The 16,885-nt window shown below is 34.6% G+C and overlaps 1 protein-coding gene across 4 annotated transcripts in view; it reads right to left on the bottom strand.

Annotated features, from left to right (window-relative positions):
* The window catches only part of LOC131689443 (aldehyde dehydrogenase, dimeric NADP-preferring-like), a 57,787-nt gene extending 45,920 nt beyond the window's left edge, over positions 1-11,867 (bottom strand). For 2 of the 4 annotated variants that reach the window (XM_058974530.1, XM_058974529.1), the window contains exon 1: positions 11,165-11,866. The gene's annotated coding sequence lies outside the window, so the exon portion shown is untranslated. Of the gene's footprint in view, positions 1-11,164 lie in introns of all 4 variants that reach the window. The other 2 variants (XM_058974532.1, XM_058974533.1) reach the window with 2 other exon arrangements.
* Positions 11,868-16,885: the final 5,018 nt, after the last annotated feature.

Below are 16,885 nucleotides of genomic sequence, written 5' to 3'. Positions count from 1 at the left end.
GGTGATGGTGACTAAAAGTGTATCAAATCTCTGTCACGCTGTCAACAGTCAACGGTGTTGTACTCATTAACGCATTTAAGTCATTTTTCCCAATTGAACGAAAGATAAATGATGCAGAAAATCGCGATATAAGCAGAAATTAGTGTTCCGATGAAAAAAGCCGTGGTCGTGCAAAGCAACATTGATCTGCTTATCACACGGAAGTATCACGAGAAGGTGAACCATTAATGAAAAGCCTCTAATGTGCCTCAAGCCATTAATTGCATCAGAGACGATATGGTGAGCTAAGCGTGGTTCGGCATAAGTAGGTATATGATAGTATTATACATATCATGTAAAATTGAACAATCGTACAAATTCTTAAACGCTTTTAAAAGTGTAAAGAAAGCGCACGTTCATGTCAAATCGGGAATTTTAATTACTTTAAATAAATCAAGGAACAAGTGCACCGAAGGCATCAAGGTTTCGCTTTCGTACACAGCAGTGTTACAACCAAAAGAACTGCAATCATTTAGTGGTAAAATGGACCGTATGTGCGATACAAAAGTCAACTCCATTTAACCCTCTAGCACCTAATTTTTTTTTTGGCTTTAAAAAATTTTTGGAGGTGGGCTTCGCGCTGAGAATGTTGAAAATTCTTGAAAGTAATGGATATTTCATTAAAGCCTTAAAAAAGTAGGCCGCTTAGAGGCGGTGTTGGGCACCTTGGCGAAAAAAAAAACAAAATCTGATTTCTTCTAGTTACCTCAACATAAGCGAATACAGATGATTGCTTATATTTTGGACTCCATCAGAACACAAATTACCTAAATTGCAAAGAGTATTTCTCTAGTGCTTTGGTTATTTAATTAGGGTAAATGATGTTAAGTGGGACTATACAAAAACTGATCAAGATTGGGACTATTTGAAAAATATGCTATCATGCATATTAAAATAACAATATATACAAGATACAGCAAAATTTAACAAATTTTAATCAATTTCCCATGGTTACATATAGCTAGAAATAATTCTAAAACACCAAATTTTCCGAAACAAAATTATTTCTTTTTCCGACACATTATGTTACCTTGAGTGAGCTTTGTTGAACAAGCGTGCTTATGATAAAGCGCTCGAAAATTTGAGTTTCATATATTCTAATGGGAGCAAACACCAATACATTTTTATTTGAATAGATTGAAAATACTACGGAACATGCCAAGAATTACATTTTAAATAAAGTATAATTATGGTTTTTGATGTTAAATCGCACTACAAATAATCATGATTGGGACCAATAGTTTCAGCTATTATCTCCTAGAGTAACTATTTTTGGTAGCATTTTGTTATGAAAAAACAATCCAAATCTAAATATAGATGCTGTGTTGGGAAAAAATTCTAATTTGCTTTTGGCATGTTTTGATAGAATATACTCTCGATATGTTTCATAGAAATTTGAGAATTAAAACCTATTATACATTTCCAAATATATTTTTCATTCGTTTGGATTAGCAGTATTTATTTTATCTGAAACATGTTAAAACTTTTAAAGAGGGCAGAAATTATAGTCCTTATCAAAATTACTTTTAGTTCCGTTCAAGATTAGCACATTCCCACTCATGATCAATATTCTTCAGTCAGTAAAACTATTATTCTGGTTCCAATCACAGTTTAATTTAAATTTCAACCCACAAATTATCAAAATTAATAGTTTTACCTGTAATCTGATACGTGTTGCTAAAATATTTTTCTAATTGTATTCCGAAATCGAGATATGTGTCGACGAGACTGCATAAAAAACTACAAAATGTCCCACTCAAGATCATTTACCCTAATGACTTCTAATTTCGCTAGTAATGGGCACTGTTTCAACTCTCCTCTGTTTCAAATCTACTCGGTTTCCCCTACCGAATTAGTGTAAAATAAATTAGTTGGCCAATAGAGGGCTTCAAATAACGCGAAAACAATGTTTTTTGTGCACCGAGGTTTCCTACATTGTTTATGTTTATCCTGATTCAAGATTTTCTATATCGTCTATGCATGATACAAATTTCAATGGTTTGATTGGGGTATATATCTCTTTTGTTGTGAGGCATACTCTCCTTTTGTAGTGATTTATACTGTTCTTTGGTTAGGAAACATATGTCTCTGTAACTGCGGCATTTTTTCAATGTGAAGGAATAAATAAGAATTAATGTATCTTTGAAAAAACACCACGATAGATCTAAATATTGGTCGCAGTGGTCCGTCTCCAACAAAAAAAAAATCTTTGAAAATGGGTAACATTATATTTATTAAAAATGTTTCTGAGAAAACACTATTTTCTAACTAATTCACCAATTTACTAGAGCAATCAATTAGGAGATTCATCGTTGAAATTAGCCATTAGCCCTAAACATCAGAATCAGGTTTTATTTTATCAGCTGAGTAAAGCTTAACGCTCTTTCGAATGGAGCGGATAGTAAATTGAATAATTCGAAGCCGGTCCTCGTATATGCCCGGTATCAGCGCCAAAACTGGTGACACAACAATAAAACGTGACCTTGGCCAGCATGGTTAGTAACTCGTTCGCGTACCCATGAAATGCAATCCAAAATATCAGAGACTGCCACGCAAGTTGCTGGACTTAACATTTCAAACTAACGATCAAGGTAATGAGCCTATTTTTATTCTGTTCCAATTATCACCGTATCCAATTGAAGTCGTTAGTAAGAGCAGCGTCTGCCATCTTTGTTGAACGCATTGCACAGTGGTCCAGATCGCTAATTTAGGAGGAATTTTTACTTTCTGACAAACCTGTATAATTTAGCCGTATCATGTCTTAGGATGAATTTGTGTACTTTAGAAGATGCTTCTTTTTATTGGAATAGTTATTAGGGTGGTTCTAATTTATCTAAAATACGAAAATAAACTTTTTACTGATGAAAGATAGAGCTCCACAGTCTTCCACAAAGTTGTAAAGTAACTTATTTTGAATAAATTTGTTGAACATATTAAAGCTCTATCTCTTTTAGTTTTTGTTATACAAGAAATTTAAAAAAAAAGATTAGGGTGTTCCTGAAAAAAACGTTTTTTAGTATAACTTTCGCATCTTTTACTTTTTGTTAACACAACCTTTGAACAGCTTATTGAAAACTTCAAGCCGAGTATTTTTCTCCAAGACACCGAAGGTCTAACTTTTTTCTTTAAAAAGTTATGGACACTTTTCGTTAAAAAAATAGCTTATTTCAAGGCTCAATATCGCTGATGCGGGCACCTAAAATTGAATTCTGTTTCCACCACATGAAAGACCATACTTATTAGTATATTTGAGCAAAAATTGGCGAATACGATATTTTTTTAAAATTTGCAATTTAGATTTAAAGTTTGTAGTTTTGCAGGTTCAACGCATTAAAGCATTTACACACATATCGTTGTATTATGAAAAAAGCCACTTTCAAATATCATTCTCTCATCGCAGCAAGCTTTGCATAAGTGAAACGACTGTCAAAAAAGGTTTCTGATTTTATTCGTTTTAAATAAAACTAGTAAATATGGATATTAGTCGAAGAGAGTTGGCGAATTTGCTTATTGCTGGTAAAAAGACAGATGAACTGCTTAAGTTCATTACAAGTAGTAATCCAAATGTAAAATTGAGACTTGTTAATGTTCGAAAGAAATTTTATATTTTGTTAAAACAACCTTTGAACAGCTTTTAGAAAACTTCAATCCACGTTTTTTCATAACTCTGAAAGTCTAACTTTATACTTTCAAAAGTTATGGAAACTTTTCGCTCATAAATAGCCCTTTTTCAAATGTCATTATCTCTGATTGGGGCAAATAAAAGTAAGTTCGGATTGAACCATAGAAAAGAACATACTTTTAAGTATATTTGAGCAAAAATTGGAAAATATTATTTTTTTTAAGCATGTAATTTTAAATTTACTAACCAAAGTTTTAAATTTTATCGCATAGCGACATAAAAGAAATTGCCTAAAGCCTTTGTATTTCCTTTTCTGTTTTGCTTACATATCAACAATACTGAATGTGTTCATTAAAAATAATTTGGCTATGACAACAATTTATGATTTATATAAGGAGAATTTATTCAATGCCAATTAATTCAAAAGTAGATGCATTGCATTTTCAGGTATATCCAGCGGTGCTCGTTGAATTCGACGTTTACATTTAAGAGAAATTATAGGATCTGATGAAACAAGAAGTCTCTTGAAAACGTCATCAAGATTGACGAGTCGATCGAATTTGCGTGCGTAGAATTCTCGGAATCTGCGAATACTTTTATTCCTGGTTTCTTGAACTTCTTCACTGCACATACCTACTGGCAGCATGTTATGTTGAATAATGCTTGTAATTGTTGTCATAGCCAAATTATTTTTAATGAACACATTCAGTATTGTTGATATGTAAGCAAAACAGAAAAGGAAATACAAAGGCTTTAGGCAATTTCTTTTATGTCGCTATGCGATAAAATTTAAAACTTTGGTTAGTAAATTTAAAATTACATGCTTAAAAAAAATAATATTTTCCAATTTTTGCTCAAATATACTTAAAAGTATGTTCTTTTCTATGGTTCAATCCGAACTTACTTTTATTTGCCCCAATCAGAGATAATGACATTTGAAAAAGGGCTATTTATGAGCGAAAAGTTTCCATAACTTTTGAAAGTATAAAGTTAGACTTTCAGAGTTATGAAAAAACGTGGATTGAAGTTTTCTAAAAGCTGTTCAAAGGTTGTTTTAACAAAATATAAAATTTCTTTCGAACATTAACAAGTCTCAATTTTACATTTGGATTACTACTTGTAATGAACTTAAGCAGTTCATCTGTCTTTTTACCAGCAATAAGCAAATTCGCCAACTCTCTTCGACTAATATCCATATTTACTAGTTTTATTTAAAACGAATAAAATCAGAAACCTTTTTTGACAGTCGTTTCACTTATGCAAAGCTTGCTGCGATGAGAGAATGATATTTGAAAGTGGCTTTTTTCATAATACAACGATATGTGTGTAAATGCTTTAATGCGTTGAACCTGCAAAACTACAAACTTTAAATCTAAATTGCAAATTTTAAAAAAATATCGTATTCGCCAATTTTTGCTCAAATATACTAATAAGTATGGTCTTTCATGTGGTGGAAACAGAATTCAATTTTAGGTGCCCGCATGAGCGATATTGAGCCTTGAAATAGGCTATTTTTTTAACGAAAAGTGTCCATAACTTTTTAAAGAAAAAAGTTAGACCTTCGGTGTCTTGGAGAAAAATACTCGGCTTGAAGTTTTCAATAAGCTGTTCAAAGGTTGTGTTAACAAAAAGTAAAAGATACGAAAGTTATACTAAAAAAACGTTTTTTTCAGGAACACCCTTATCTTTTTTTTTAAATTTCTTGTATAACAAAAACTAAAAGAGATAGAGCTTTAATATGTTCAACAAATTTATTCAAAATAAGTTACTTTACAACTTTGTGGAAGACTGTGGAGCTCTATCTTTCATCAGTAAAAAGTTTATTTTCGTATTTTAGATAAATTAGAACCACCCTAATAACTATTCCAATAAAAAGAAGCATCTTCTAAAGTACACAAATTCATCCTAAGACATGATACGGCTAAATTATACAGGTTTGTCAGAAAGTAAAAATTCCTCCTAAATTAGCGATCTGGACCACTGTGCATTGGCTTAAATGGTAGAATAATAAATGGAACACTTGAATCGAGTTTTTTTGGCGTTCAGCCTAGGCTGATTGTTTACAATACTAAATGCTCGATACAATACGCAATTTGTTAATCGGCTTCATTCGTTGTGTGCTGTATAATTTTGGTTCATATATTTTATACCGGTCTGCTGCACTCGACAGCTTTGTTTTGTTGTGTCTGCTGCTTTTTAACAACTAAACAAACCACGATTACTGCTTCATTATCTATCTTCCACTGAAGTATATTATAGTTAACCTCTAGTATATTGACCAAATGTTCTATAATTACGTCTTTTAATTTAATTGATGTGAATTTATGTTATTTTATTTAATGTTTAATTTTAGCCCATGTTGTTTAAAAACAACAATATTTTTAAACCACTATAACCTTTAGTTAAGGGTTTACATACCTTTTTGTGCAAAAAATGTCAAGAAAGTTTCAATTTACGTGAAGGCATAAAGCAATAATTTCATTACATTTCTTTTTTATCTAAGAGGTTTGCGGTGATCGCGATTGAAGACCAATAGATCAACTAAAATCCAAAAAAAATAAAAAATTCCATTAGTATATGAGTATTCCTCGTACCTTAATGATTAGTTGATAAAATAATATTTTTTTCCTTGAAATTCAATAGCAGCCTAACGTTGTACCTTTCATTAGAGACTAAGTTTGATGAAATCGGTTCAGCCATCTCCGAGTAACCGATGTGCATATCTTTGGTCACATACATACATACATACATACATACACAGACATACATACGCACACACAGACATTTGCCGAATTCGACGAGCTGAGTCGAATGGTACATGATCGACGGCCGGGATTAAGTTGACGATGTTCAGAATGATTGCATAACCTTTCTATAAAGGAAAGGCAAAAATCGATTTTATGAAAAATAAAAAGGTATGTAACCCCTTAAGGCATGATTTGCTTACAAAAGTAATTAAGGCTAATAAATGGGACTGTAACCCTTTATTTTAGCACTAATAGTTGTAAGCAATATTTGTATAATTGCAGTTATCATAATTAAGCTGATTGGATTCTAATCTAGCAGTGTTGCCAGGAATAGTTTCAGTTAAAATGAAAATGAAGTTTTACTATATCTTCGTCTTGAAATATCGTTCAGTGTGCCATTCATACAACTTCAGCAGGACCAGACATAAAACTTTCAATAGTGTATTACTTTTGAAGGATTGCTTACGGATAAATGGTGTTAACGTCGTTTTGTAGGTGGAACCCAGTCCTACCAGAATGATATATAACATTTTTATATTCTCTGCCAATAGTGAAGTTACACGGGTTCAAAAACAGGCTAACATAAAATCAAAATCAACCACAATTCATTACAAAGTATTCACAGCTATTTTAGCTCTTTGGGAAATGTGTGTTTAGTAATAACAAAACATATCTTCCAACATTGCTAACGCGAAAAATAAGAAACAATAAAATTATAAGTAAAAATAAGAATTTAAAGAGTTTATCATAGAAAACGTCTCATAACTCGACTACTCTGAGTGACAATATGCAAAATTTATGCAAATATTCTCCTCTACAACTTTGTTAAAGACAGCCAAGCGCTATCTCTTTCGGTTCAGAAGTTAAATTTCTTTATAGCCTACTATGATTATTTTTTGAAACTGCTTGCGCTTTTTACACACATGGATACAGTAAAATTTGTTAAAACGCTAATATGGACAGTTTTGAATCCAATGAATTAAGGGGTTCTCTTTTATAATTGTGCAAAAAATACCTAATGTTGGATATTTTTTTGAAGAAGTAAAATGACTTAGATATATGCTCTATTCCGCAAAATTTTTATTAAGGTTTCATATATAAAATCAAAATTTTCAAGGGTAAGCTGTCAAAAATGGCGTCCAAAATCGCGGCACCAGTAAAAGGTGTTTTGAAAACCGAACTCATCTGCGGGCACGGTACAGGTCGTAATTCGTTGTCTACAAGCAGAAAACCAAAATGATTTTGAACATTACATTCCATAGATGCAAACCAACATAAAAATCAAGAAAAAATTCGTTATAGAAACAATATGGCGTCCACTTGAAATTATTGTTTTATCGGATGATCGTTAAAAAAATCGTTAATGATCAAAATATTGCGATTTTGTAGGTTACAGCACCGGAGAATGTTCTCTTCTTTTAAGCGGGCAACTAACTGGTTGAAAGGTTAAAAAACAAGAATGTCCGTAGATTCAGCAAATCTTGTTGCGAGAAAGCCGCCATTTTTAACACCTTACAATCGAAAATTTTGATTTTATAGATGGAACCTTAATAAACATTTTGCAGAATAGCGCACATGTCTATAAGTCATTTTACTTCTTCAAAAATTATTATCAAACATTAGGTGCTTTTTGCATAATTATATAAGAGGGCCCTCTTAAGTACCTCAAAACGCTGTTTTGAGCCGCTGTGTACAGTTTTGTTTTCATGGAGCGTTTTAATATTATAGTCGTAAAATAAACCTTTGGAGAGGGATCTAAAATGCTACAAGGACTGTTATTTTAAATGCTCAATCACTCTTCTGGTCCATGGCATATTACTAATAAGACAAAATATTCACACGGTTAATTAATACCGTTCAAAATACCGAAAAACATAATGTCACGCTGAAGAAACAGAAAATAATGACTGCTGAAAAAAATTGCTAGTGCATGATTATCTGTTACAATATCCATACATTCGATAAGCATGATGCAAAATCGAAAATTTTCACCTAAATAGAAGCATGTCCAAGTGTTTTAAGTTACCCGTATGGCGGTACACAACACTCTGAAATCCAGGCGAAATCTAGGCGGTCGCTTAAATATAGATAATAGCGCAACAGCAGAAGAGTTAACTGTCAACCACTTATTAAATTCGTACAAAATTTCCTCACAAAGAGGATTTTGAAAGTTAAATCAGCTCTAACGAAATATTGGTTAATGCAACTCTTTCTAACTTAGAAAGACTTAGAACTTCTGTTATTGCATAATAAAGTAGGCAAAAATCTGCTCGTTTTTGTCGTTGAATAAACTCGAACAATAAAATTATTCAAGTAACCCGTCAAATACCGCAGTTTGGCTTCAATTTCGATAACCTATATAATTTTTGGATACGACACCAGGAGAAATTGCAAACATTGGATACGATTTTACTCGTGGTATACTCGGTAGAATCTGTAAAAAAAGTTTCATATTCTATACATTTTAACTAACAAAATCAGTTAGAACGAGTGTTAAACCTTAGATTGCCATAAAACGACACTAATTATGTATTCATAGCTATAGATTCGATTCGATACCCTTCGTCTGATTGTGCACACATTTCTCGGGGAACCCCTAGCAGACATTATTGAGCGCTCATCTCAACAAATTTTAATTCAGGAGCATTCGTTGCTCTGCGAAATATCTGTAACAAAAAATAGGTTTGGTAAAACCCGAAGTTTCAAATATTTACACCGATTCGCTTTTCAAGGTCATGAATGAATTCGTCAATATTTTGCTTACAAATGTGATGCAAAATTTTGGTGAAGCGCAATTTTCTCTATGAGTATTTCTTTATGTGATACATATATGCTAATTGGTTGTTTTGCACCAGATTCAGATTTCACTGGAACGCTCCATCGTATTTTATATCACATTAACATCAGTTGCTATCTCCATCTCCATGGATCGACCTGTTTCTATACTTTAACTTGAACTGATCACGGCACCGCAATGGATATTTTGTAGGATGTACATATTTTGAGATACCGAAGAATTTTTAATTTAATTATTTTTTAATAAACGGAGTAGTGACCGTCGATCTACAATGTAGTTTATTATTCATGGCTTGTGGAGAGCATGATCTCTCGAATCGCTGAACTGAGAATTATAGAATAGACGTTAGTTTTTAGTATTCTTTACAGATTTAACACACCGAAAGACGCGAAAATGGCTCTGAACGAAACCCGCTGGTGTGCTAAGGCGATTTGACTAGATTTTCCGAGCACTGTGCTGCCAGTGACGGAAGTTCATAGAAAAGTTTTGCGAAAAAAATGTTTCAGTAATGATAATGATTTTCCCTGACCAGATAGAGTTTTTTTAATTTGGCATTAGAATTATCAATAATAATTCAACTCAAAGATACTACTGGGAAGTCACTTTCCGAAAAAATCGATATCGAACTAAAGATTGAGCTATACACGAATGCCCTTCAGAGGTAGCGAGTTATCAAGCGCTGCAATTTCAGTTCTTATTTCTCAGTCGCATTGGTAATTTGAGTAAACGCTATTAAGAGTATGCACTTCAAATAGATTGAATTTTTTTTTGACCCAGCACAACATATAGACAATTCAATTTTCTCTACACAATGCATTGATTGAAGAACTTAGATATGTTATTAACAGATCATTAGTAATAATTCGTTTGTCTGTCTATTTATGGGCTTTTCCGGAAAATATTGGAAATTGAGCATTTGACAGCGAATCTCCACAAGTATCTTACAAAAAAAACTAGTTTTGCGAAGTACATCAACAGGGGTGGACCCAGAAAAAAAATTCGGGAGGGGTCTGAAATTTCAAATTATAAATTATTTTTAAATGAACATTGTACAATTCGGTTATACGTAAAAACCTTATTTTATGAATATATGTATGTTTGTTGGTCGAATTTGGTTTAGACTGATATTGAGTCTGAAACTAGTTTAAAAGTTTTTAACAAATAAAAAAAAATTGGAGGGAGTCCGGACCTCCAGGACCCTCTCCCTGGATCCGCCACTGTACATCAAAACTGAAAATCTACTGGAACAATCGTTTCGAAATTTAGCTGTGTTTCTCCACATAATTTCCCGGCCATCCACGGAAGATTATTCTTTTTTCTTTTCCGTTTTAGGATTTTTTTCGTAGAACTTCGACTAACATGTTATTGTAATAATAATAACGATAACAATTTTGTTCCGATAACAGCTACCTGGGGAATTATGCGAAGAAGAACAGTGCAAGATTTTTGAACGATTGGTCCACTAGATTTTGAGTTATGCTGTACACCGTAATTTGTTCGAGATTCCTCCGGAGATTCAGTGTCACTCGTTCAATTTTCAATTATTTGCAATGGAATTTGCAAAATGTTTTTCAAATATTGCATTATTGTATGAAAATTGACCAAAGAGACTAACACCCTTTGCATCGCCAAATTTGTTCTAGAATTGCGAATCACTTAAAATTGTAATACAATTATAAACCAATGAAATCGGCCCCGTCAAACCAGCGCCAACATGCCGAGTCAAATAAACAAACTAAATAAAAAAAATAATATGCCAAGAAATGCGTAGCTTAAAAATTTGTTATTGGTGCAAACTAATAACTGTAAATCGACCATCATGGGAGTGCCAACTAGTTCAAAGTAATTAATAATGAACATGCCCGTCTATCAGAATGAAATTAATAAGCGCAACATTAGCGAAAATAACGAACAAAGGAGGCATCGAAAACAATGTTATTATGAAAGAAAAAAACTTACGACGTCGTTACTGTTTTCGCCAAACTATAGCCAACAAAACGCGGTTTCTTTAAATACGTCGCACTGTTTGGAACGAACTCAGCGAATCGTCACTAACTTGGCCTATTAATCCACCGGCCGCGTTGCAAAATGATTACACAATACAAGCAACGTTCCACTTTAGGACAACCGTTTTGGGGGTTCAATTTTAATAGCTTGCTATTGATTGACGTCTCACAGTTTATCTGCGTGCTAATCCGATACGACGTTATTTCTTACTGCAGTCGTTTTATTTAAATTCACCAACACTATAGTAACACACAATTTCACCTCAACACTATTTATTGTGTCACAATCGATCACTTTTCGAATAGCCATTAACAAGCCACTCCTGTTTAAACTTCGCTCGGCAAACAATTTTACAAACATTTACCCAGACGCTTCACGATTGAAGGTCGCAAACACGTCACTTGAGGTTACAGTCGAAAATAACCAATCATCTTTATTCAATCTTCATCGATCGAAAAGTTCACTGACCACACATTAGCCAGAAGTTTTTGTTCAAGCCTCAGAACCGAATAAGAGAACGCGAAGATGAACGGCTACCAGAAGAAGACCAGAAGAAACTCCTCGACAAAAACGCTTAGAGAAATGTTTTGACCAACGTCGTGATTCTTGTTCACCATTCTCGCGCGCGGACGACCGGACAAAAGACTGCTTCATTCGAAACCATATCAGATACTAAAATTTTGCGTAGCTAGTCGCTCTACTAGCTGTATCGGTTTGTCCTGAACGAGCAAGCAGCACGAGGGAAAGAAATTTCAAGTCCAATGTTATTCGCGCGCGCGATTGTTTGCTCTCCGCGAGGCGAAGTCTTGTGTTAACCGGTGTTCGTAGGAGGGGCTCGGCCAGGGATGGTAACCTGTTCAAATGAACAGATGTATTTACCTCATCTCGTGGGATCACAATCTTTGTCTTTCTATCAGCTGCAAAAGGTTTTTAGCATTTTGGAGCTGAAAACCCGTTGTGCCAACAAATTGGCAAATTAAACTTAAGGTAGTTGATTCGAGTGATAGTTTCTTTTTATTTTTTGCTTTTTTGGTGATTGTTGTCACCAGCTACGACCGACGGTTCCAACTCGTTGTTAAAGAAGGGCAAACATAAAAAACTTCTGATACGGTTTTACGTAAGCCTACCAACCGTTCGGAACTTTGGAGGACAGTATGGCTTATTGACGTATATTCGGAAAAAGTACGTGTACGAATTCGTCCAAAATTTGTACAAATTTGTATTTTGGAAGTAAAAGTAGACTTCCGGGGCAATTCCAAATCTTCCACAGATGGAGGAAACGTACTAGGCAATGTTGCGAACAAGTTTCCAGCATCCAAAAAAAGCAATTTTGTGGAAAAAAGGAGGATGATATTTTCTTCAATGCGAAGCGCATATCAGCGCTTTGGAAATAGGAGAAGTTTAAGATTTTTTTCTGAACTAAATAAATAACATAAATAGATACGCCAAGGTCTTATCGGTAAACCAGTACGTCTGTGCTAACCGAGACATTCGTATCTTCCAATTATGTGACATTTTGTCATTAGCATACAAACTCAGGCCCGTGCACAAGGAAGGGGTTTAGGGGTTTCAAACCCCTCCCATGAGGGTTTTGAATTAATTTTAAAAACTTATTAATTTCCTGTTCAGGGAAAAAATATACTGCGAGCCGTTTTGACACATAAAATGCTATTTGAATTCGGTCACTTTAGAAACACGTCGTTGTAGAAACCAACGAAGAAACCTTGCAAGAGTGGCTGGAAAGGGATGTAAGTCAAGTTGATCGGCTTCTGTGGATCGGTTGACGTTTCGACATGTTTCGATGTTTCGGTCAGCGGGAGCTAAGGACGAAAAACACGAAGTCGAAGAAAATTAGGATATCGTAATCAAGAGAAATTTCACCGCCGATGGCTGAATGGCTCGCGAAAATGGGTATCGATATCGAGAGAAATGCCACCGCCGAAGAACTCTCAGCGCCAGCTAGCAGATAAATAGGAACGAGTAGCACAAAGAAAGATAACAAACCATGTGAAGGTGGTTTTTTTATATTTCGTTTATTTGACACGGCTCATAGCAGTAGCTTAAGGTGAAGCGATGCCAAAATCACAACAAAGGTTCGGTTATGTTCGGCTATCTTCGGGTTACGTTCAGCATCGGTGTGCGGCTAGAAAGTACTATACCGATATGAGATGGCACGCACACAAGCGTATCGTTCAGCAATCAGCTGACTGGTTTTTGCACCACGTGTTTCATTTGTTTTGAAAAATAAAAAGGTACAAATTTCCCAAACGAATCAAAATTCCGTGAAGAGAACCTATTCATCAGCTTGTGCTAACATGCCTGCATACAGTGATACAATTTCTAAGCAATCTGAGATAAGACACTCAAGTTACAAAAGATTTTGTCTTGCGCGCCAATGCAATGTTTTGATTTTGACGATGAAATGAAAAGAAGAAGCAGAAACGACGGCAGCCATTTTAGCTGCCACCTTGTGGCTCTATTCAGCATGTCCTTAACGGAGCCGTGGATCTTTCATATGTTTACAATATGTAAAAATAAAAATAAAAACAAATATTATTTATTACCCGTTGGATCTCGTGCGCGCAACTTTTTATTGCGAGCGGAGACCTTCTTTCGCAGCTCGCCTACTGCGTCATGGGGATCATTCAATTCTCTTCTATCGTTATTACTCTTACGGGTGACCAGTGTAAATCCGTCGTTATTGTTATTATCTTCTTCGCCAATGTTGCTTACAGTGGTTTTTGAGGTGCTAGATGCTGCTTTTGCTGTTGTCAATATGGACTGAATAGCTGCCACAAATTTGGCAACCGTTTGTGGTTCAGGTGTTGATATTGAAAGCTCTTTTTTTGGTTGGTTTGCCGTGGATGTGTATGAAATCGGTGGAGATGCATTCTCCTCTGTATCTTCCGCGCAAGGTTGTCCGTGGGGCGCTGTCTGATTGCAATACTTGCATGTAGGAGTTTGCCCCTCATGGGTGCATAACGTAGTTTGGTTAATAGTAGCTTCATGGGTTTTGAGTTTTATAGTCAAGTGGGAAGGGATAGGTCTTTCTATCCGCATGCTCACCACAAGAACACCGTTAGGTGTACCTGGGAAGAAATTTATCCACGTATCACGTGTAACGGATTCTACTTCTCCGTATTACGACATGTATTTTGCAATTAGATCAGGAGGAGTACGTGGTGATAGGTCGTGTAGCTTTACATTTACGTAGTCTTTTTCTATATACACGGGAATCTTAATTCTAACTTTATCACTTGCTTCAAGTTGTTCTGCAAAACGAAACGTTCGGCTTGGGCTAACGTGTTGAATGATACGAGTACTACATTGCGAAGATGATGATACTGAAGATACATAACCTCCTTAAGCCTAAGCTGCATCTTCACCTTCAGCAGGTATTCCACTTCACAAAAACTCAATCTTATTGAACAGAATTTAAAGTCAACGACCGCTGTGTTGGGTCGGAGCAGAGTTTTTTGTCAACTTTACTCATAGTCATGATGGCAAGAATAAATTAAATCTGTCCTTTGTTTTCGAGACAATGCACACTAGATTGAGAGATTGCTAGTTGTTGTTCACTTGGTTCAAATGTACGTCTGACTTGGGCAGAAGTAGAAAATAGACTGATGTGAAGGTGGTTGTAAAGAGCTGTAGAGTAAGGTGGGGTAAAAGTGAGCGTGGGGCAAAAATGCGCATAGAACTTTTAGAAGCACACAAGCGCTAGAACCCAGCAACTCTGTATGGATTTAGTATATCAACTCATAAACAAAGTCAACTAATCGCACATATAAGCGTGAAAGGTTTGAATATAGTGGCTTGAAATTAAGGGGGAGGAACATTTTTCGCTGCTTTGATGTAATTTTTTGGCTGTTTGAATAAATCAGGATCTATAAAACTACAGTACCCTAAAAATCTTCAACATATGGTTCGTTTAGAGATAAATTTGATTTGATGAAAAAAATTTAGTAATTTTCGTAACAATTTAATAAGTTAAAAATCTGGCGGTGGTGTAAAAGTGCGCATAGCATATCCGCCCCAATAAAAAGACGCGAATGAAGCTTTTTATATAAAAATTGAGCTAATTCTTCCATGATTTAAAGAAGGGACCAACATCTTCAATAACTGCGAGCTCACCGGTCAAATTACGACTGATATGAGCGGTTTAGGAACAAAAGCATCAGCATAACTGGTTCCAAGGGAAAATATAGAATTCCGAAAGCTCAGAGTAATTAGAAAAGAAATAAAAAACTATGAATATGTAAATAAAGATGTATTTCCAATATAAATAGCATATTCGCAAGAATTCTTGTAGTGATCCACCCATTTATGACAAATAATGATGTTACGAGGGGTGACAGTTTGATCATGAACGACATTGTCTAAAAGATGAAACAAGTTTTTTCAACATAATGGAAAACTGAACAACATCAACCGAGGCAGAGGGAGGAGTACTTTTTAGTTATGAAGGAAGAGTAAGAGGGGATGGATATCCTAAAATTGATTTAGTAGTTTAATTTATGGGCGGTACTAAATCGGCTATTTAATCAGTACGCACTTTTGCCCCGTGCTATGCGCACTCTTACCCCGACCATGGGGAAAAAGTGCGCATTTGAGTATTCATAAGAAAATAATTATTTCTCGGATTACAAGCAAAACCAAGAGATATCTAGTATTACGTTTCGAAGATGTGTAATGAGAGTATTAATTTGTAATCATGCCGATTTTCTAGTGCTTTTCTACCAATAGTTATTTTACGAAAACTGTTAGGTGTGCACTTTTGCCCCACCTTACTCTATGGTCGAAACCTCCGGAACGGATTTGTGTTTAAACACGATATTTGCAGCCGAGATAAACAGGTTAGATTTTCCGCGAAGGTTGGAGAGTAAGCAATAAAAAGCAGCTACGGAAAAATGTAAAAGATTAACACAAAATAAAAGAGCGCAATCCCTATTAACATAACAGTTGCCTCGGAGAGATGAGGATTTCGAGATATATGAGGTTTAGGATTAGACGGTGGGCTTAACTACTACAAACCAATGCAACCAATTTTATACAGTTTGATTCAATACAACTGATACGATTTTCAACGCCCTTATTTATTTATTTTTGAGACTAAATAGTACGACTGCAGTTCGAATATATTCTGTAGTTTAGAGACATAATAGATCACAAAATCTACGGTAGATTCTGGAACTTTTCTATTTCTATTTCACTTGTTAGTACTTCCGTTGAATTACGACAAATTATCATTAAAAATCGATTTGTGATTTAAAAATTAACATAAGATAAAGAAAGGAAACTGTTAATCAAAACAGATTATTATTCAATTTACGTTACATTTTCAACCAGATTAATCACGTAGACAAATAAATGTTTTGACGAGATTGTTGATGGAAATAATCAATCGTTAAGAAAATAGAGAAACTCTTCACAATGATTAGGTAAACAATTTACCAATAGAATGAAGAATATTACACTTATCACAGAAGTAAATAAAGACAAAGAAATTTAAATTTGCTCTTAGAAAATAATGACGTAATAACAAAATAATTACACAATGGAATAGACTAATTTATAATGGCTCGGTAGTATCAATGGGAGATATAGGTTGGATGGCAAGTTGTTCTGATCTTCTGATCGGGATTCAGATTTCCTGCTAAAGGTGGTCAAAAC

This window comes from Topomyia yanbarensis, chromosome 3 (assembly GCF_030247195.1).
Source record: "Topomyia yanbarensis strain Yona2022 chromosome 3, ASM3024719v1, whole genome shotgun sequence".
NCBI classification, from domain to species: Eukaryota; Metazoa; Arthropoda; class Insecta; order Diptera; family Culicidae; genus Topomyia; species Topomyia yanbarensis.
The sequence above is the reverse complement of the archived record's forward strand: the minus strand, read 5'-3'. Positions and strand labels throughout refer to the sequence as shown.